The sequence below is a fragment of the Hyla sarda genome, chromosome 1, assembly GCF_029499605.1.
Source record: "Hyla sarda isolate aHylSar1 chromosome 1, aHylSar1.hap1, whole genome shotgun sequence".
NCBI classification, from domain to species: domain Eukaryota; kingdom Metazoa; phylum Chordata; class Amphibia; order Anura; family Hylidae; genus Hyla; species Hyla sarda.
In genome coordinates this window covers 287349329-287373059 of record NC_079189.1, presented here as the reverse complement: position 1 = coordinate 287373059, position 23731 = coordinate 287349329, and positions in this window count along the sequence as shown.

Here is a 23731-nt window from a genome sequence, read left to right as displayed (position 1 = left end):
TAGGCCTTTTTTAAAGGTTGCGCAGAGGGCCTCGTTGTTCCAAGATAATTCAGAGGCGAGGGTACGAAATTGGATGGCGTATTCGCCTACAGAAGAATTTCCCTGGACCAGGTTCAGCAAGGCAGTTTCGGCAGAAGAAGCTCGGGCTGGTTCCTCGAAGACACTACGAACCTCAGCGAAGAAGGACTGTACAGTGGCATTGACAGGATCATTGCGGTCCCAGAGCGGTGTGGCCCATGACAGGGCCTTCCCAGACAGGAGACTAACCACGAAAGCCACCTTCGACCGTTCAGCAGGAAATTGGTCCGACAACATCTCCAAATGTAGGGAACATTGTGACAGGAAACCACGGCAGAGTCTAGAGTCCCCATCAAATTTGTCCGGCAGGGACAAGCGGAGGCCAGGAGCGGGCACTCGCTGTGGAGGAGGTGCAGGAGCTGGCGGAGGAGATGGTTGCTGCTGTAGCTGTGGCAGAAGTTGCTGTAGCATGGCGGTCAACTGCAACAGCTGCTTTCCTTGTTGGGCGAACTGTTGTCCAAGTTGCTCTATCTGTTGAGACTGCTGGGCGACCACCGTGGTAAGGTCAGCGACAACTGGCAGTGGGACCTCAGCGGGATCCATGGCCGGATCTACTTTTAGGATTCGGCAGGCTGGATGACTGTTAGGATTCGGCAGGCTGGATGTGGATCCTCTGTGTCAGCGAGGGATTGGCGTGGACCGTGTCGGTGGACCGGTTCTAGGTTGCTACTGGTATTCACCAGAGCCCGCCGCAAAGCGGGATGGTCTTGCTGCGGCGGTAGCAACCAGGTCGTATCCACCGGCAAGGGCTCAACCTCGCTGACAAATCTCCTTTCAGGTGTTTGCAAAATATCTTAAATAAAAGGAAGACCCAACATCCACACTGTGCTCCTTCATGTCTATGGCTTGTGTGTGAGTCATGTAGGGCTTTAGGGCCACATATGGGATATTTCTAAATATGTCAGAATTAGGGGAATAAATATTTAGTTGCATTTCCCTGTCTGCACCTGCTGTGTTGCAGAAATTTTTTTAGCAAAATGGCATATTTGCAAAAAAAATACAAAAAATACAAAAAAAATTGGGAATTCCACTTCCACTTTGCTTTAATTTCTGTGAAACACCTAAAGGGTTAATAAACTTCCCAAATGTCATTTTGATTATGTTGAGGGGATAGTTTTTATAATGGGGTAGTTGACAAGGAGTTCTTACATACAGGCCCCTTAAATCCACTTCAGAACTTAACTGCTCCCTAAAAAGATCTGATTTTGAAATTTTCTCAATAATTTTAAAAATTGCAGCCAGACTTCTAAGTCCCATAATGTCCTAATAAAGTAAAACATCATTTATCAAAGGATGCCAAAATAAAGTAGACATATTGCAAATGTGAATTAATAACTGATTTATGTTTCCTAAAAGTAGAGAATCTGGAATTCTGAACTTTTCCCAAAATTTTGGGGTTTTTCACACAAAAATGCTGAATTTATTGACCAAAATTTACCACTATCATTAAGTAATCAATAAGTCATGAAAAAACTATCTCACAATCACTTTGATAAGTAAAAGTGTCCCGAAGTCATAACAACATGAAATGGGACTGTCATGATTCGGCTGGCTGGAGGTGGATCCTCTGTGCCAGAGAGGGATTGGCGTGGACCGTGTTGGTGGACCGGTTCTAAGTTGCTACTGGTATTCACCAGAGCCCGCCGCAAAGCGGGATGGTCTTGCAGCGGCGGTAGCAACCAGGTCGTATCCACCAGCAACGGCTCAACCTCTCTGACTGCTGAAGATAGGCGCGGTACAAGGGAGTAGAAAAGAGCAAGGTCGGACGTAGCAGAAGGTCAGGGCAGGCAGCAAGGATCGTAGTCAGGGGCAACGGCAGGAGGTCTGGAACACAGGCTAGGAACACACAAGGAAACGCTTTCACTGGTACAATGGCAACAAGATCCGGCAAGGGAGTGCAGGGGAAGTGATGTATAAATAGGGAGTGCACAGGTGAACACACTAATTAAGCCTGCTGCGCCAATCAGTGGCGCAGTGGCCCTTTAAATTGCAGAGACCCGGCGCGCGCGTGCCCTAAGGAGCGGGGCCGCGCGCGCCGGGACAAGACCGACGGCGAGCGAGTCAGGTACGGGAGCCGGGATGCGCATCGCGAGCGGGCACCTCCCGCATTGCGAATCGCATCCCGGCTGAGAGAGACATTGCAGCGCACCCGGTCAGCAGGTCTGACCGGGGCGCTGCAAATGCGAGGAAGTTGCGAGCGCTCTGGGGAGGAGCGGGGACCCGGAGCGCTCGGCGTAACAGTACCCCCCCCTTGGGTCTCCCCCTCTTCTTGGAGCCTGAGAATAAGACTTTTGTCTAGGATGTTGTCCTCAGGTTCCCAGGATCTCTCTTCTGGACCACAGCCCTCCCAATCCACCCAAAAAAAATTTTTTCCTCTGACTGTCTTGGAGGCCAGAATCTCCTTCACGGAGAAGACGTCAGAAGAACCGGATACAGGAGTGGGAGAAACAAGTTTGGGAGAGAAGCGGTTAATGATGAGTGGTTTAAGGAGAGAGACATGGAAGGCATTGGGAATACGAAGAGAAGGAGGAAGAAGGAGTTTGTAAGAGACAGGGTTGATCTGGCACAAGACTTTGAAAGGACCAAGATAGCGTGGTCCCAGTTTGTAACTGGGGACACGAAAGCGGACATATTTAGCAGAGAGCCATACCTTGTCTCCGGGAGCAAAAATGGGGGGAGTTCTTCTTTTCTTATCGGCAAATCTTTTCATCCGGGATGAAGCCTGTAAAAGAGAATTTTGGGTCACTTCATCCACAGCGGGCAAACCAGAGGGCAAGGGAGTAGGGAGGGGGGGAAGAGGGTGACGGCCGTACACCACGAAAAATGGGGACTTAGCAGAAGATTCGGAGACTCTGAAGTTGTATGAGAATTCGGCCCATGGTAGAAGATCTGCCCAGTCATCCTGGCGGGAGGAAACAAAATGCCGTAAATAGTCACCCAGGACCTGATTAATTCTTTCTACTTGCCCATTAGATTGGGGATGATAATAAGAAGAGAAGTTTAATTTAATCTTGAGCTGTTTACAGAGGGCCCTCCAGAATTTAGACACGAATTGGACGCCTCTATCCGAGACGATATGCGTGGGCAATCCATGAAGGCGAAAAATGTGTACAAAACATTGCTTTGCCAACTGAGGCGCTGAAGGAAGACCAGGAAGAGGAATAAAATGTGCCATCTTGGAAAATCGATCAACGACCACCCAAACAACTGTGTTGCCACGGGATGAGGGCAAGTCTGTAATAAAGTCCATACCAATCTGTGACCAAGGCTGTTCGGGAACGGGCAGAGGATGAAGGAGGCCAGCAGGCTTCTGGCGAGGAGTCTTATCCCGGGCACAGACAGTACAGGCCCGCACAAAATCAACAACATCCGTCTCCAGAGTCGGCCACCAATAAAAACGAGAGATGGGAGGAGTGTCCCCATTTGAGAATCCCGAGACGCTGGCGTGGAGAAACGAAGGTCTTCCCTGGAGGAGTTTGCCTGATGGAGGCAGGAGAAGTGGAGATCAGACAGTCCGGAGGAATGATGTGTTGCGGAGAGACCTCTACTTCAGAGGCATCAGAAGAACGAGAGAGGGCATCGGCCCTAATGTTCTTGTCAGCAGGGCGAAAATGAATTTCAAAGTTAAAACGGGCAAAGAACAACGACCACCTGGCCTGGCGAGGGTTCAGTCGTTGGGCAGACTGGAGATAGGAGAGATTCTTGTGATCAGTGTATATGATAACTGGAAATTTTGATCCCTCCAGCAGATACCTCCATTCCTCAAGCGCCAATTAAATGGCCAGTAGTTCTCGATCCCCGATGGAGTAATTTCCCTCCGCTGGAGAGAAGGTCCTAGAAAAAAACCCACAAGTAACAGCATGCCCGGAAGAATTTTTTTGTAGAAGGACAGCTCCAGCTCCCACTGAGGAGGCATCTACCTCCAATAGGAAGGGTTTAGATGGGTCAGGTCTGGAGAGCACGGGAGCAGAAGAAAAGGCAGACTTGAGATGTTTAAATGCGTCTTCCGCTTGAGGAGACCAGGACTTGGTATTGGCATTTTTCTTGGTTAAAGCCACGATAGGAGCCACAATAGTGGAAAAGTGTGGAATAAATTGTCTGTAATAATTGGCAAACCCCAAAAAACGTTGGATAGCACGGAGTCCGGAGGGGCGTGGCCAATCTAAGACGGCAGAGAGTTTATCTGGGTCCATTTGTAGTCCCTGGCCAGAGACCAAGTATCCTAGGAAAGGAAGAGATTGACATTCAAAGAGACATTTCTCCATTTTGGCAAAAAGTTGATTGTCCCGAAGTCTCTGAAGAACCATGCGGACATGCTGGCGGTGTTCTTCTAAGTTGGCAGAAAAAATCAGAATATCGTCCAGATAAACCACAACACAGGAATATAAGAGACCACGAAAAATTTCATTAACAAAGTCTTGGAAGACGGCAGGGGCGTTGCACAGGCCAAAGGGCATGACCAGATACTCAAAGTGTCCATCTCTGGTGTTAAATGCAGTCTTCCATTCGTCCCCCTCCCTGATGCGGATGAGATTATAAGCCCCCATTAAGTCCAGTTTGGTAAAGATGTGGGCACCTTGTAGGCGATCAAAGAGTTCCGAGATAAGAGGTAAGGGGTAGCGTTTTTTTACCGTGATTTTATTAAGTCCGCAGTAGTCAATGCAAGGGCGTAGCGAGCCATCTTTTTTGGACACAAAAAAAAATCCAGCTCCGGCAGGAGAGGAGGATTCGCCGATAAACCCCTTTTTTAAATTTTCCTGGATGTACTCTGACATGGCAAGAGTCTCTGGAGCAGACAGAGGATAGATTCTGCCCCGGGGTGGAGTAGTACCCGGGAGGAGGTCAATAGGACAGTCATAAGGCCTGTGAGGGGGTAAAGTCTCAGCTTGCTTCTTGCAAAAGACGTCAGCATAGTCCATATAAGCCTTAGGAAGATCGGATACAGGGGGAACCACAGGGTCACGGCAGGGAGTACTGGGAACTGGTTTAAGACAGTCCTTGAGACAAGAAGTACCCCAGTTCTTGATTTCTCCTGTGGACCAATCAAGGGTTGGGGAATGGCGTTGAAGCCACGGTAATCCAAGAAGAATTTCAGAAGTGCAGTTGGAGAGGACCAAAAATTAAATTTTTTCGTGATGAGGTCCGATGCACATTAGGAGAGGTTCCGTGCGGTAACGCACGGTACAGTCCAATCTTTCATTGTTAACAGAATTCATGTAGAGGGGTCTGGCGAGACTGGTCACAGGGATGTTGAACCTGTTGATGAGAGAGGCCAAAATAAAATTTCCTGCAGATCCGGAATCCAAGAAGGCCATAGCAGAGAAGGAGAAGGTAGAGGAAGATATCCGCACAGGCACAGTAAGGCGTGGAGAAGCAGAGTTGACATCAAGAACTGTCTCACCTTTGTGCGGAGTCAGCGTACGTCTTTCCAGGCGGGGAGGACGGATAGGACAATCCTTCAAGAAGTGTTCGGTACTGGCACAGTACAGGCACAGATTCTCCATGCGGCGTCGTGTCCTCTCTTGAGGTGTCAAGCGAGACCGGTCAACTTGCATAGCCTCCACGGCGGGAGGCACAGGAACGGATTGCAGAGGACCAGAGGAGAGAGGAGCCGGGAAGAGAAACCGCCTCGTGCGAACAAAGTCCATATCCTGGCGGAGCTCCTGACGCCTTTCGGAAAAACGCATGTCAATGCGGGTGGCCAGATTAATAAGTTCATGCAGGTTAGCAGGAATTTCTCGTGCGGCCAGCACGTCTTTAATGTTGCTGGATAGGCCTTTTTTAAAGGTCGCGCAGAGGGCCTCATTATTCCAGGATAATTCGGAGGCAAGAGTACGGAATTGGATGGCGTACTCGCCAACAGAAGAATTACCCTGGACCAGGTTCAGCAGGGCAGTCTCAGCAGAAGAGGCTCGGGCAGGTTCCTCAAAGACACTTCGAATCTCCGTGAAGAGGGAGTGTACAGAGGCAGTGACAGGGTCATTGCGGTCCCAGAGCGGTGTGGCCCATGACAGAGCTTTCCCAGACAGAAGGCTGACTACGAAAGCCACCTTAGACCTTTCAGTAGGAAACTGGTCCGACATCATCTCCAAGTGCAGGGAACATTGTGAAAGAAAGCCACGGCAAAACTTAGAGTCCCCATCAAATTTATCCGGCAAGGATAATCGTAGGCCGGAAGCGGCCACTCGCTGCGGAGGAGGTGCAGGAGCTGGCGGAGGAGATTGTTGCTGGAGTTGTGGTAATAGCTGCTGTAGCATCACGGTCAGTTGAGACAGCTGGTGGCCTTGTTGCTCTATCTGTTGCGACTGCTGGGCGACCACCGTGGTGAGGTCGGCGACAACTGGCAGTGGGACTTCAGCGGGATCCATGGCCGGATCTACTGTCACGATTCGGCTGGCTGGAGGTGGATCCTCTGTGCCAGAGAGGGATTGGCGTGGACCGTGTTGGTGGACCGGTTCTAAGTTGCTACTGGTATTCACCAGAGCCCGCCGCAAAGCGGGATGGTCTTGCAGCGGCGGTAGCAACCAGGTCGTATCCACCAGCAACGGCTCAACCTCTCTGACTGCTGAAGATAGGCGTGGTACAAGGGAGTAGACAAGAGCAAGGTCGGACGTAGCAGAAGGTCAGGGCAGGCAGCAAGGATCGTAGTCAGGGGCAACGGCAGGAGGTCTGGAACACAGGCTAGGAACACACAAGGAAACGCTTTCACTGGCACAATGGCAACAAGATCCGGCAAGGGAGTGCAGGGGAAGTGATGTATAAATAGGGAGTGCACAGGTGAACACCCTAATTAAGCCTGCTGCACCAATCAGTGGCGCAGTGGCCCTTTAAATTGCAGAGACCCGGCGCGCGCGTGCCCTAAGGAGCGGGGCCGCGCGCGCCGGGACAAGACCGACGGGGAGCGAGTCAGGTACGGGAGCCGAGATGCGCATCGCGAGTGGGCGCCTCCCGCATCGCGAATCGCATCCCGGCTGAGAGAGACATTGCAGCGCACCCGGTCAGCAGGTCTGACCGGGGCGCTGCAAATGCGAGGAAGTTGCGAGCGCTCCGGGGAGGAGCGGGGACCCGGAGCGCTCGGCGTAACAGGGACATGTCAGATTTGAAAAATGGGCCTTGGTCATTAAGGCCAAAATTGGCCTGGTCCTGAAGGGGTTAATAATTCTTTCTTTATTAAATACAACTAGCTGAGTACCCGGCATTGCCCGGTTTTTCCTTCCTAATCCTTGTTGGGGAGGAAAATAAACAAAGGAGGAAGCTTTTGACTTCATATCCCGTCCTCATATATTGTTGTCATATCCCAACCTCCTATCCCGACCTCCTATCCCGACCTCCTATCCCATCCTCCTACCCCATCCTCCTATCCCGTCCTCCTTTCCCGTCCTCATATCTCAACCTCCTTTCCCGTCCTCCTTTCCCATCTTCCTTTCCCGTCCTCCTATCCCGTCCTCCTATCCCGACCTCCTATCCCGTCCTCCTATCTCATCCTCCTATCTCGACCTTCTATCCCGACCTCCTATCCCGTCCACCTATCCCGTCCTCCTATCCCGACCTCCTACCCCGACCCGTAATATATGTACCAGTTATTGAAATATCTCCAGCCGTACAGAAGTTATGTGGGAACATACATTTCCCATTGATTTGCATGGGACTTTAAACAAAAACCCTAACCCTTACAAATGGGGGGTAGTTAAGGGTTAAATTAACTATCCTATATTTTAAGTAACATGTGACCAAGTATTATTGAAACATCTCCAGCCGTTTGGAAGTTATGCAGTAACATATATTTCCCTTTGACTTGTATGGGACTTTAAACATAAACCCCGCCCCTGGCAAATGGGGGCGAGTAAGGGTTAAATCACCTATCCTATGTTTGTTGTTGACATATAAGTAACATGTGTGCCAAGTTTCATGTTAATATCTTTAGCCATTTGGACGTGATGCTGGAACATACACACATACATACATACATACAGTCACACACACACACGTTGAGTTTTCTATATATAGATTATTAGCCCTACAAATGTTGTGACCTTGATATGCCATTCTAGCTTGGGGAACAGATCAATCAAAGACTTTAACTGCCCTATGCAGCTTCTTTCTCTGACTTCATGTCAACAAGTCATTAGAAAGCCCTGATACAGGAGCACAGCCAAAAAAGAGTAACAAGGGTAATAAAATACAATGTGATGGCTTCAGATGCAGAGCTGGGATTAAGAACACTGAGCTCCAGTCTCAGGAATACAGCTGTAGTTTCAATATACATTAATATATGTTTCCAGATGCTCACAGATAAGTCTCCTTTATTTCCCATGGTGATTTTGATGAGCAATGAAAACCTGAAATGATTCTACAGTCCATGTAAAAGTGAGATCCCAGGTTCCATAGAGAATATGTCTACCCTAGTAAAATGTACAGCACAATAGCATTGTGGCAAATTATTACCTATGACTTACCAGTGACAGATATTGTTATTCCATCATGGTGAAGAAGCCTTTTGTATTCCCCTCAAAAGATCATATACTGTAAAGCCTACAGGAAAACCTTTTATTTATTTATTTATTTATTTATTTTTTGTTATTTTGATTTTCAATGTTTTAGATTTAGAATGCAGGTTTTTTTTGCTGTTCATGTTTCTTCATTAGTAAACTATTACAATACTGTTGAATTATTTGAGCTTACATTTAAACTTTTCAATTATGTATGAGATGTATTGGATCAAATTAGGTGCTTCACTTTAATTATAAAAAAAGGGGAACACAGAACATGTCTCACTTTAAAGAGTTCAATGAAAACATAACTATTACCATGAATTCATTAAAGGGGTACTCCAGTGGAAAACAATTTTTTTTTAACAACAGATTTGTAAATTACTTATCAGCTGCTGCATGCTCCACAGGAAGTTCTTTTCTTTTTAAATGTATTTTCTGTCTGACCACAGTGCTCTCTGCTGACACCTCTGTCCATGTCAGGAACTGTGCAGAGCAGGAGAAAATCCCCATAGCAAACCTATCCTACTCTGGACAGTTCCTGACATGGACAGAGGTGTTAGCAGAGAGCACTGTAGTCTGACAGAAAATAAATTTAAAAAGAAAAGAACTTCCTGTGGAGCATACAGCATCTGATAAGTACTGGAAGGATTAAGAATTTTTTAACTGAAGTGATTTACAAATATGTTTAACTTTCTGACTCCACAGGATAGGGCATAGGTATCTGATCACAGGGGTCTTCTGACCGCTTGGATACTACCCCTCCCACGATCTCCTCCATGAAAGCCAAAGATTCCTAAGCATTGCATCTCTGATTCTCCTATAATAATTTTATTTATATAGCGCCTACAGATTCCGCAGCGCTTACAATTATGGGGTACAAACAAAGACAAGTATCAGACATAATATTACACAATAGCTATTCAAACAAGAGGTGTGGGGATATGTTGAGGATATGTTGAGGCCATTTAGAGACTGTTATAGGCCTGTCTGAAGAGATGTGTTTTCAGGCCACGTTTGAAACTATGGATGTTGTTGTTGAGCCTGAGGGATTGAGGTATAGCATTCCAGAGAACCGGTGCAGCACGAGTGAAGTCTTGGAGACGGGAGTGAGAAGTTCGGATTATGAAGATGTTAGTGTGAGATCATTAGCAGATCGGAGAGAACGTGTAGGATGGTAGACAGAGATGAGAGAGGAGATGTAGGGAGGTGCTGCATTGTGGTGAGCTTTGTGTGTGAGGCTGAGGATTTTGTACTGTATTCTGGACTGAATTGGTAACCAGTGTAGTGACTGGCACAGGGAGGAGGCGTCGGTGTAGCGGCTGGAGAGGAAGATGAGTCTGGCTGCGGCATTAAGGATGGACTGAAGAGGAGAGAGTTTGGAGAAAGGAAAGCCTATTAGTAAAGAGTTACAGTAGTCGAGGCGGGAGTGAATCAAAGCAATAATGAGAGTTTTAGCAGTTTCAGTAGTGAGAAACGGGCAGATTCTGGAAATGTTTTTGAGATGCAGGTGACAAGAACGTGAAAGGGACTGAATATGGGGAGTGAAAGACAGATCAGAGTCAAGTATAACTCCAAGACAGCGAGCCTGCTGCCCGGGAGTTGTGGTAGTCCCACATACCGAGATGGAAATGTCAGTGTTAGGTACAGTATCAGTTGATGGAGAAAAAACAAGAAGTTCTGTTTTCGAAAGATTTAGTTTCAGATATAAAGAGGACATGATGTCTGAGACAGCAGAGAGACAGTCACTGGTATTCTGTAGGAGTGCAGGGGTGATGTTGGAGGAAGAGGTATAGAGTTGGGTCTCATCAGCATAGAGGTGGTACTGGAAACCAAATCTACTGATTGTTTTTCCAATGGGGGATGTGTAGAGTGAAAAGAGTAGAGGACCCAGGACCGATCCCTGGGGAACCCCGACAGCAAGGGGAAGAGGAGAAGAAGTAGAGCCAGAAAACGAGACGCTAAAGGAGCGGACGGAGAGATAAGAGGAAAACCAGGTGAGAGCAGAGTCCTTGAGACCGATGGAGCGGAGACTACTAAGGAGGAGTTGCTGATCCAAAGTGTCAAAAGCTGCAGAGAAGTCCAAGAGAATCAGTAAAGAGAAATTGCCATTTGATTTGCCCGTCAGAAGATCTTTAGTGACTTTGGTTAGGGCCGTTTCTGTGGAGTGAAGGGAGCGGAAACCAGACTGTCAGTGTTACGCCTAGCGCTCCGGGTCCCCGCTCCTCCCCGGAGCGCTCACGGCGCCTTTCTCCCTGCAGCTCCCCGGTCAGCGCTGACCGGGAGCGCTGCCCTGTCATGGCCGTTGGGGATGCGATTCGCACAGCGGGACGCGCCCGCTCGCGAATCGCATCCCAGGTCACTTACCCGTTCCCGTCTCCTGCGGTCATGTGCTGGCGCGCGCGGCTCCGCTCTCTAGGGCGCGCGCGCGCCAGCTCCCTGAGACTTAAAGGGCCAGTGCACCAATGATTGGTGCCTGGCCCAATTAGCTTAATTGGTTCCCATCTGTTTCCTGGCTATATCTAGTCTCCTCCCTTGCACTTCCTTGCCGGATCTTGTTGCCCTAGAGCCTAGTGAAAGCGTTTTTGTGTGTTTATACCCTGTGTACCAGAACTTTGCTATCTCCCCTGACTACGAACCTTGCCGCCTGCCCCCGACCTTCTGCTACGTCCGACTTTGCTTCTGCCTACTCCCTTGTACCTCGCCTATCTTCAGCAGCCAGAGAGGTGAGCCGTTGCTAGTGGATACGACCTGGTCACTACCGCCGCAGCAAGACCATCCCGCTTTGCGGCGGGCTCTGGTGAAAACCTGTAGTGTCTTAGAACCGGTCCACTAGCACGGTCCTCGCTATCCCTCTCTGGCACAGAGGGTCCACTACCTGCCAGCCGGCATCGTGACAGTAGATCCGGCCATGGATCCCGCTGAAGTTCCTCTGCCTGTTGTCGCCGACCTCCCCACACTGGTCGCCCAGCAAGCCCGACAGATTGCCCAACAAGATCACCAGCTGTCGTACTTGACCACCATGACTCAGCAACTCCAGTCGCAGCTACAGCAGATTCAGTCTCAGCTACAGCAGCAGCAACCATCTCCTCCGCCAGCTCCTGCACCTCTTCCGCAGCGAGTGGCCACTCCTAGCCTCCGCCTGTCTTTGCCGGACAAATTTAATGGGGACTCTAAGTTTTGCCGTGGCTTTCTTTCCCAATGTTCCCTGCATCTGGAGATGATGTCGGATCAGTTTCCTACTGAAAGGTCTAAGGTGGCTTTCGTAGTCAGCCTTCTGTCTGGAAAAGCCCTGTCATGGGCCACACCGCTCTGGGACCGTGAAGACCCCGTCACTGCCTCTGTACATTCCTTCTTCTCGGAAATTCGAAGTGTCTTTGAGGAACCTGCCCGAGCCTCTTCTGCTGAGACTGCCCTGCTGAACCTGGTCCAGGGTAATTCCTCCGTTGGCGAGTACGCCATACAATTCCGTACTCTTGCTTCTGAACTTTCCTGGAATAATGAGGCTCTCTGCGCGACCTTTAAAAAAGGCCTATCCAGCAACATTAAAGATGTTCTGGCCGCACGAGAGACTCCTGCTAGCCTGCATGAACTCATTCATCTAGCCACTCGCATTGACATGCGTTTTTCTGAGAGGCATCAAGAGCTCCGCCAGGAAAAAGACTTAGATCTCTGGCCACCTCTCCCACAGTCTCCACTGCAATCTGCGCCTAGGCCTCCCGCCGAGGAGGCCATGCAAGTGGATCGGTCTCGTCTGACCCTGGAAGAGAGGAATCGCCGTAAGGAAGAGAATCTTTGTTTGTACTGTGCCAGTACTGAACATTTTCTGGTGGATTGCCCAATCCGTCCTCCACGTCTGGGAAACGCACGCTCGCACTCAGCTCTCGTGGGTGTGGCGTCTCTTGATGCCAAGTCGGCTTCTCCACGTCTCACGGTACCTGTTCGGATTTCCACTTCAGCCAGCTCTCCCCTCTCAGCCGTGGCCTGTCTGGACTCTGGAGCTTCTGGGAATTTTATTCGGGAGTCCTTTGTGAATAAATTCCATATTCCGGTGACCCGTCTTGTCAAGCCACTCCGCATCTCCGCGGTCAACGGAGCCAGGTTGGACTGTACCATACGTTTCCGCACGGAGCCCCTTCTTATGAGCATCGGATCTCATCACGAGAGGATTGAACTTTTGGTCCTCCCCAATTGCACCTCGGAAATTCTCCTTGGACTTCCCTGGCTTCAACTTCATTCCCCAACCCTGGATTGGTCCACTGGGGAGATCAAGAGTTGGGGGTCCTCTTGTGCCAAGAACTGTCTAAAACCGGTTCCCAGTAACCCTTGCCGTAACTCTGTGGTTCCTCCTGTATCCGGTCCCCCTAAGGTCATTAAGGACTCTGCCTGCCACAGGAAATGCCCCTCCCCCCCTCCCAGGCAAGCTTCTGTGTCCCCTCATGGCCCTCGTCCTGGTGTCACACTGCCCCGTGCCAGGTCTCGCCCTCTGCCCTCTCTCCCCATTTCTACTCCTGCGGTTCTGCCTGCCGTTGAGGAATCCCTCCTTCCTTTCCCGGTGTCCTCATCCCAGGGGAGGCAGTTACCCGATAAAGAGAAGGGGAGACCTAAGGGGGGGGGTACTGTTACGCCTAGCGCTCCGGGTCCCCGCTCCTCCCCGGAGCGCTCACGGCGCCTTTCTCCCTGCAGCTCCCCGGTCAGCGCTGACCGGGAGCGCTGCCCTGTCATGGCCGTTGGGGATGCGATTCGCACAGCGGGACGCGCCCGCTCGCGAATCGCATCCCAGGTCACTTACCCGTTCCCGTCTCCTGCGGTCATGTGCTGGCGCGCGCGGCTCCGCTCTCTAGGGCGCGCGCGCGCCAGCTCCCTGAGACTTAAAGGGCCAGTGCACCAATGATTGGTGCCTGGCCCAATTAGCTTAATTGGTTCCCATCTGTTTCCTGGCTATATCTAGTCTCCTCCCTTGCACTTCCTTGCCGGATCTTGTTGCCCTAGAGCCTAGTGAAAGCGTTTTTGTGTGTTTATACCCTGTGTACCAGAACTTTGCTATCTCCCCTGACTACGAACCTTGCCGCCTGCCCCCGACCTTCTGCTACGTCCGACTTTGCTTCTGCCTACTCCCTTGTACCTCGCCTATCTTCAGCAGCCAGAGAGGTGAGCCGTTGCTAGTGGATACGACCTGGTCACTACCGCCGCAGCAAGACCATCCCGCTTTGCGGCGGGCTCTGGTGAAAACCTGTAGTGTCTTAGAACCGGTCCACTAGCACGGTCCTCGCTATCCCTCTCTGGCACAGAGGGTCCACTACCTGCCAGCCGGCATCGTGACAGTCAGGGGTCAAGGAGAGAGTTCTCGGAGAGATAGCGGATAAGGTGGGAGTAGACCAAGCATTCCAGGAGTTTGGAGATAAAGGGGAGATTTGACACGGGTCGATAGTTGGCTGCACAGGATGTGTCCAGAGATGGTTTTTTCAATAGTGGGGTTATGATAGAGTGTTTGAAGGAGGAGAGAAAGACCCCTGAAGAGAGGGAGAGGTTAAAGATTTTAGTTAGGTGAGAGCTGATAGCAGGAGAGAGAGACTGGATGAGGTGTGAAGGCATGGGGTCACTAGAGCAGGTAGTGGGGCGGGCGGAGGAGAGGAGCCTGGAAACCTCATCCTCCGTTACAGGCTCAAAAACTGAGAGTGATGAAGAGGAGACGTGGCTGGGAAATGGATCAGAACTTTTAGGGGACTGGGAGAGGATTTCATCACGAATGTCATCAATTTTAGTTTTGAAGTATTTGGCCAGGTCTTCAGCACAGAGATCAGTGATTAGGGTCTGTACTTTAGGCCGAAGGAGAGAGTTGAACGTGTCAAAAAGGTGTTTTGGGTTGTTAGACAGAGAGGAGATGAGGGAGGTAAAATATGTTTGTTTGGCGAGATGAAGAGCGGAGTAATAGGATTTAAGCATGAATTTATAGTGCAGATAGTCTGAAGAAGTCTTAGTTTTCCTCCACAGACGTTCAGCACACTTAGAGCATCGCCTGAGAAAGCCGGTTGTTAGCGTGTGCCAGGGTTGCTGCCGTCTGTGTCGGGAGGTTCGTGTTTTAGAGGGTGCCATTTGATCCAGGGTAGACTTTAGGCTGTCATGGTAATGTTTGGCTGCTAGATTAGGGCAATAGAGAGAAGAGATTGGTGATAGTGAATATTGTAGAATGTCTATAAATTGACTGGTGTTTACGGCACGCAGGTTTCTGTAAGTGTACAAGGTTGGAGTGTCCGGAAGAGGATAGGAGTTACTGATAGAGAAAGAGAGAAGGTTGTGGTCAGAGAGCTCAAAAGGAGAATTAGTGAATTTAGATATACATGGAGGGGCTTGTTGGCCACCGCTTTGTGCTGTGGTTGACAGTAATCTGTGCTTGGAGCGGCGGTTGCTCCATGCATGGGGAGAATTGGGGTGCTGGGAGATCATGGATAGGGAGATCGTGGATAGAGGATAAGTACTTATGTAGCAGACTTTTCCTTTAAGTACATACAGTCCTCTAAATGGGGTTAAATGGTGGGATATTATTGAAATTGGGGGGTTGTTGGGGGAAGGGGTTAGTTTCCAAATAACATTTTGTACAAGGCATTGCAAGGTAATAGATCAATATGAAAGAAAAGCTCCAGACGATATACAGTGGTCTTTCTAAAAGACAACGGTCTTTCCTGGACCAACTTCAACCTATACTGAATACAATGCTACAAAGAGTCTGGACCTGTGCATGTGGAAATGGCTAGGTGATTCAACCAATAGGAATGGGCATTTAACAGATATAACCCCTGTATTACCCATGCACTGACTGGCTGTCTAGTAGTGCCTACAGTATAGTGCAGTACTATACTGCCCTTTACCTTTACCAGGACTAGTTGTTCCTTTGAACACCAGGTGAAGTCAGCTCCCCCACTGTAATCTTCATTTTTTCATATATTGGATAACATTTTCAGTGTTTCAGAACCAGTTAGAAAAATTATTAGATTTACTCACATATCTTCTGTGTATGGTATCCAAATGAGTTCATAACTGCTCCCATATGGTCATATTGAGGGTGGTGCATGTTGCCCAGGACATGACGGTCATTGAGGCAGCATGCATATGAAAAGGTAAGTCCTACACTTATCCAGCTCCTTAAAAAGTACCTGTCATGAACTGTCATGAACTTTTTTAATCCTCCCAGAGCACTCCCGCCTTAATTATAAACCACCCCGCCTTTATTTTTTTTATTTTTTTTTCTACCTTGATATTCGGTATCTGCTGCTCACTCTTACTGAACTCCACAGAATGGGAAGGGGCATTGCCCAGCAGGTGGGACATCATCTGAAGCCCTGCAGGGAAGAACTTCCTCTTTCACTCTGCTACATACATACAAGAGTAGTTCAGTGGGAGATGGGCTGTGATTGGCTGAGACTGCACACACCCCTCTAAGCTCTTGGCACTGAACTGAACAGTACTGTGTGTCAGTTCTGCCCAACAGAGTGCAAAGGGAACTGAAATATTCAGCTCTATACACGCGGGCAACGGTAATCGGCGGCCGGCGATGTCGTGCGGAAGAAGAGGACGGCTCTCTTGATCCTGCAGAAGCCAGTAAGTTGATCTGGAGGGCTACAGTCTGAGATCACTGTACAGTGGTCTCTAAACTCTAGCCCTCCAGATGTTTCAAAACTACAACTCCCAACATGCCCAGACAGCTGTTTGGGCATGCTGGAATATGTAGTTTTGCAACAGCTGGAGGGCTACAGTTTGAGACCACTATACATGGTCTCTAAACTATATCCCTACAGATCTTGCAAAACTACAACTCCTAGCATGCCCACATAGCTGTTTGCTGTCTGGGCATGCTGGGATTTGTAGTTTTTCAACATCTGGAGGTCCACAGTTTGGAGATTACTGTGGCACTCCAGATGTTGCAAAACTGCAAATCCCAGCATGCCGAGACAGCAAGCAGCTGTCTCGGCATGCTGGGAGTTGTAGTTGCGTACCTCCAGCTGTTGCATAACTACATCTCCCAGCATGCCCTTCGACAATCAGTACATGCTGGGAGTTGTAGTTTTGCAACAGCTGGAGGCCCACTGGTTGGAAAATACTGAGTTAGGTAACAGAACCTAACTGAAGGTTTTCCAACCAGTGTGCCTCCAGCTGTTGCAAAAGTACAACTCCCAGCATGCACGGTTTGTCAGTAATGCTGGGAGTTGCAGTTTTGAAACAGCTGGAGTTTTGCCCCCCATGTGAATGTACAGGGTACATTCACACAGGCAGGTTTACAGTAAATTTCCTGCTTCAAGTTTGGGCTGCGGCAAATTTTTCGCTGCAGCGCAAACTCCTAGCGGGAAACTCACCGTAACCAGCCAATGCGAATGTACCCTAAAAACACTACACTATACTACACAACACATAATAAAGGGTAAAACACTACATATACACCCCCTTACACTGTCCCCCCCCCCAATAAAAATGAAATACGTATTTTACAGCAGTGTTTCCAAAACTGAGCCTCCAGCTGTTGCAAAACAACAACTCCCAGCATTTCTGGACAACCACTGACTGTCCAGGCATGCTGGGAGTTTTGCAACAGCTGGAAGCACCCTGCTTGGCAATCACTGGCGTAGAATACCCCTATGTCACCCCCTATGCAATCCCTAATTTAGTCCTCAAATGCGCATGGCGCTCTCTCACTTCGGAGCCCTGCCGTATTTCAAGGAAACCGTTTAGGGCCACATATGGGGTATTTCCGTACTCGGGAGAAATTGCACTACAAATTTTGGGGGCTTTTTCTCCTTTTACCCCTTATGAAAAGGAAAAGTTGGGGGCTACACCAGCCTGTTAGTGTAAAAAAATAAAACATTTTACACTAACATGCTGGTTTTGCCCCATACTTTTTATTTTCACAAGTGGTCAAAGGAAAAAAAAAGACCCCCACAATTTGTAACGCAATTTCTCCTGAGTACGGAAATACCCCATATGTGGACGTAAAATGCTCTGCGGACGCACAACAAGGCTCAGAAGTGAGAGCGCACTATGTACATTTGAGGCCTAAATTGGTGATTTGCACAGGGGTGGCTGATTTTACAGCAGTTCTGACATAAACGCAAAAAAAATAAATATCCACATGTGACCCCCTTTTGTAAACTACACCCCTCATGGAACGTGACAAGGGGTATAGTGAGCCTTAACACCCCACAGGTGTTAGACAAATTTTCATTAAAGTTGGATGGGAAAAGAATTTTTTTTTTTTTCACTAAAATGCTGGTGTTACCCTAAATTTTTCATTTTCACAAGGGAAAATAGGAAAAAATCCCCCCAAAATTTGTAACTCCATTTCTTCTGAGTAAGAACATACCCAATATGTGACTGTAAAGTGCTCTGCTGGCGAACTACAATGCTCAGAACAGAAAGAGCACCATTCGAATTTTGAAGAGAAAATTTGTCTAGAGTTGAAGGCTATGTGTGTTTACAAAGTCCCCATTGTGCCAGAACAATGGACCCCCCCCCACATGTGATCCCATTTTGGAAACTACACCCCTCATGTAATGTAATAAGGGGTACAGTGAGCATTTATGTCCCACAGGTGTCTGACAGATTTTTGGAACAGTGGTCCGTGAAAATAAAAAATTAAACAGCCCACTGTTCCAAAGATCTGTAAAAAAAAAAACCAGTGGGATGTAAATACTCAATGCACCCCTTATTAAATTCTGTGAGGGGTGTAGTTTCCAAAATGGGGTCACATGTTGGGGGGTCCACTGTTATTAATGGGGTCCACTGTTATTAATGGCCCATACAAACAAATGGAGAAAAACTGTTCCAGGTTAAACCCCCCCAAAGGACGAGGGGGCACTCCCTCTGTCTGGAGAAGAAAAAGTTTAGTCTCAAGGGGCGACATGCCTTCTTTACCATGAGAACTGTGAACTTATGGAACAGTCTACCTCAGGAACTGGTCACAGCAGGAAAAATTAACCGCTTTAAAACAGGATTAGATACATTCCTGGAACAAAATAACATTAATGCTTATGAAGAAATATAAAATCCCTTCCCCAATATCGCGCCACACCCCTACCCTTCAATTCCCTGGTTGAACTTGATGGACATATGTCTTTTTTCGACTGTACTAACTATGAAACTATGTTCTGGCACCACGGGGGGCTTTGTAAACGCACATGGCCCCTGACTTCCATTCCAAACAAATTCTCTTCCCAAAAGCTCAATGGTACTCCTCCTCTTCTGAGCATTGTAGTTCGCCAGCAGAGCACTTGACATCCACACATGGGGTATTTCCATACTCAGAAGAAATGGGGTTACAAATTTTGGGGGTCATTTTCTCCTACCCCTTGTAAAAATATAAAATTTAGGGAAAAAACATCATTTTAGCAAAAAAAAAATTTTTTTTTCATTTACACATCCAACTTTAACAAAAAGTCGTCAAACACCTTCGGGTAGTTAAGGCTCACTGTACCCCTTGTTACGTTCCTCAAGGGGTTTAGTTTCCAAAATGGTATGCCATGTAGGTATTTTGTGCTGTTCTGGCACCACAGGGGCAACATGCAACATGCAACATGCCCCCCAAAAACCATTTCAGCAAAATTTGCTTTCAAAAAGCCAAATGTGACTCCTTCTCTTCTGAGCATTGTAGTTTGCACGCAGAGCATTTTACGTCCTAACATGGGATATTTCCATACTCAGAAGAGATGGGGTTACAAATTTTGGGGGGCATTTTCTCCCATTACCCTTTGTAAAAATGGTAAATTTGGTACACGCAAAAAAATTCAAAAATCCAAAATAGCGTATTTTTGGACACTTTTTATATTATGAAAAAATGAATAAAAAGTGATCAAAAAGTCAGTGGATTTTTTTTGTAAAATCACCAATGTCGCTGCAAAGTAGAATTTGTGGTGCAAAAAATAAGCCATCATATGGAATTTTATGTGCAAAATTGAAAACGTTATGATTTTTAGAAGGTGATGAGGAAAAAAAATGAAAATGCAAAAACTGAGTCCTTAAGGGGTTAAGGTAGTACTACTACTCCCAGCATGGGACACACTGTTCCATGATGGGGGTAGTAGTACCTGTACTAATTGACAGATCACCCGTGTCACTTCTGACACACATTGCGTTCCTCTTGTATAATGAATGTATAGATGCGGCCGGACGCTCTTCTATGATCCCCTGCACTGCGGTATATATACACCTATTCATATTTCACGCAGAGAGCCGTGATTGGCCAGATGGTTCCAATCAATCACAACTCTCTATGGGATATATGAAGGGTGTGTATATACATCAGTGCAGGGGACCATGGAAGAGCTGCTGGCCACATTTATACACGAGGATCACAGCGGGTGTCAGGATTGACACTTGCTGCAATCTGTCTATTAATGCAGGTACTACAGCACCCAGCATGGAGCAGAATGTGCTCCAAGTTGGGAGCAGTAGTACCTGCAGTAAGGGACAGATCACAGCAAGTGTCACTCCTGACACCCGCTGCTATTCTCCTGATGTTAATTTCGGGACTCAGCTGTGCTCACGGCTGCAGAGCCGGGAGAACAGCTGATGCTGAGCAGTAGATATATGTCCTATATCTACTGCCCAGCAAGAACTTACAGTGAGCCTGCAATGTGTATACAGAATACACATTGCTGGCTCACTTAATCCCTTGCTGAGCTGTGTGCTATGCATCAGCCCAGCAAGGAAAGAGTTAACTTACACCGCTGGACAGTGTAGGTTAACCCTTTGGGCAGTATACACTATATACAGCTTATTACTCGGGTAATAAATGGAGGTTAGCGCTAGCTGTTTTTGGGGCCCATTACTAAGCCCAGCTTAGTAATGGATAAGTAATGGATTCCGTCTATTAGACAGCTTCCACTACAAAGCCTGAAAACTCAATAAAAAAAAAAAACGACACATTGGAAAAAAAAAATTTATTTTGAAAAACACTCCCCACAGCCCTCGTTAACCATTTTATTAAAAGGAAAAAAAATTCAGCTCATCTGCAGTAGTCCTCCGAATCTGCCGTAATCCTCTGCATACACGGATCTTAAACGAAGATAAAAGAAACACAAAAAAATTAGAGAGCGCCCATAATGCAATGTCTTCCCAAACAGAGAGCCTACAACTGTTGCAAAACTACAAGACTTTGGCTGTCTGGGTATGCTGGGAGTTGTAGTTTAGCAACAGCTGGAGTCTCCCTGTCTGGGAAGACACTGCTAGAAGGGTCTGTTCACATTATCCAAAACGGACAATGTGAACAGAGCCTCACACTTACCAGTCTGACTGCCGTATGTAGCTCCGCCCCTAATGATGTCAGCATTAGGGGCGGAGCTACACGGACCCGGCCGGGACAGGAGCTATAGATAGCTGTATATACTGTATACCACCCAAAGGGGCTATAGGAGCACGGAGTCCTGTCAGTCTGGTGACAGGATTCCCATCTTCTGTATAGTATACACGGGTAAACTATGCACCCCTGTATACTATACGGCCGGGGGAGGTGAGTAGTGATGCTATACACCACTCCTCATCTCCTTAGACTCCGTGGACTGGGTGCTCAGCATCCGACCCACAGAGTGGTATCTGAAAGCAATGAAAAAAACTGCCACAGGGTACAAATTTGGCTGTTTCCACACACCAAGAAAAACGCCAGAAAAAACACAGTTTTTGCTGGCTTTTTTTTTAGGTGTTAAAAAAAACAAACCTAGCCTTAGTGGAAATCTAGCATTAGTGTGGCAAAATTGAAAAGAAAACAGGAATTTAGCAAATTTTGGAAGGTTTCCTTTTCAAGACGTATAATTTAAGGTAAAAATGACATGTTTTCTTTATTAATTGGGTCAATACAATATAAATGATACCCATGATTACATACTTTAACTCCTTAAGGACTGAGCCCTTTTTCACCTTAAGGACTCAGCCCTTTTTTGCAATTCTGACCACTGTCATTTTATGCATTAATAACTATGGGATGCTTTTACCGATTATTCTGATTCCGAGAATGTTTTTCTTGACATATTCTACTTTAACACAGTGTTAAATTTTCATCGTTACTTGCATCCTTTCTTGGTGAAAAATTGCTAAATTTCATGAAAATTTAGAAAATTTAGCATTTTTCTAACTTTTAAATTCTCTACTTGTAAGGAAAATGGATATTGCAAATAAATTAAATATTGATTCACATATACAATATGTCTACTTTATATTTGCATCAGGAAGTTGACATGTATATACTTTTGGAAGACATCGGAGGGCTTCAAAGTTCAGCAGCAATTTTCCACAAAATTTTCAAAATCGCAATTTTTCAGGGACCAGTTCAGTTTTGAAGTGGATTTGAGGGGTCTTCTTATTAGATATACCCCACAAATGACCCCTTTAAAAAAACTGCACCGCCCAAAGAATTCAAAATGACATTCAGAAAGTGTGTTAACCCTTTAGATGTTTAACATACAAAATTTGTAACCCAATTTCTCTCTAGTAAGGAAATACCTCATATGTTGATGTCAAGTGCTCTGTGGGTGCACTACAAGGCTCAGAAGGGAAGGAACAACAATGGGATTTTGGAGAGTGAGTTTTTCTGAAATGGTTTTTGGGGGGTATGTCACACTTAGGAAGCCCCTATGGTGCCAGAACAGCAGAAAAAAACCCACATGACATACTTTTTGGAAACTACACCCCCCAAGGAATGTAACAAGGGGTCCGCTGAGCCTTAACACCCCACAGGTGTTTGACGACTTTTCGTTTTCAGATGTGTAAATTAATTTTTTTTCACTAAAATGCTGGTTTTCCCCCAAATTTTAAATTTTTACAAGGGGTTATAGGAGAAAATGGCACCCAAAATTTGTATCCCAGCTCTTCTGAGTATGGAAATACCCCATGTGTGGACGTCATGTGCTCTGCTGGCGCACTACAATGCTCAGAAAAGAAGAAGTCACATTTGGCTGTTGGAAATCAAATGTTGCTGAAATTGTTTTTGAGGGGCAGGTCGCATTTAGAAAGCACCTATGGTGCCAGAACAGCAAAGAAAAAAAAACACATGGCATACTATTTTGGAAACTACACCCCTCAATGAACGTAACAAGGCTTACAGTAAGCCTTAACACCCCACAGGTGCTTGACAAATTTCTGCTAAAGTTGGACGTGAAAATTAAAAATTCAATTTTTTTCACTAAAATTCTGGTGTTACCCCAAATTTTTCATTTTCACAAGGGGTAATTGGAGAAAAAGCCTACCAAAATGTGTAACCCCATTTCTTCTGAGTATGGAAATACCCCATATGTGGATGTAAAGTGCTCTGCGGGCGAACTACAATTCTCAGAAGAGGAGGAGCGCCATTGGGCTTTTGGTGAGAGAATTTGGTTGAAATAGAAGTGGGAGGCCATGTGTGTTTACAAAGCCCCTATAGTTCCAGAACAGTGGACCCCACCACATGTGACCGCATTTTGGAAACTACACCCCTCACAGAATTTAATAAGCGGTGCAGTGAACATTTACACCCCACTGGCGTTTGACAGATCTTTGGAACAGTGGGCTGTGCAGATGAAAAATAAATGTTTTCATTTTCACGGACCACTGTTCCAAAAATTTGTCAGACACCAGTGGGGTGTAAATGCTCACTGTACCCCTTATTACATTACGTGAGGGGTGTAGTTTCCAAAATGGTGTCACAAGTGGGGTGGGTCCACTGTTCTGGCACTATAGAGGCTTTAATACAATACAGGAGTATGAGTGCACTACTTTGGTAGATGTATACAATGACATTGGCTATCCCTCAACACTGATGTTAAAATTGAGACATTCGCCAGTACATCCTTATATGAAGGACATACCAGAGCCCGCACACCAACGCCAAGGTTTCTCAAATGGCACGGGACCTAACGCTAAAGCTACCTGTGTGTGTTAAGTAAACAGGGGCGAGTGGGCAATTATGGCAGCATTAGATCTACTCCCAGCGTCCTCCCAGGTACCCTCCAGCGTGGCTACAAGCACACACATACAATGGGAGGAGAGAGGCAGACTGCAAGCCCCACCTAAGTTGGCTAATATACTGGTATGTCCTTCATATACGGATATACTTTTGAATGTCTCAATTTTAACATCAGTGTTGAGGGATAGCCAATGTCATTGTATACATCTACCACAGTAGATTCCACATATTCCTGTATTGTATT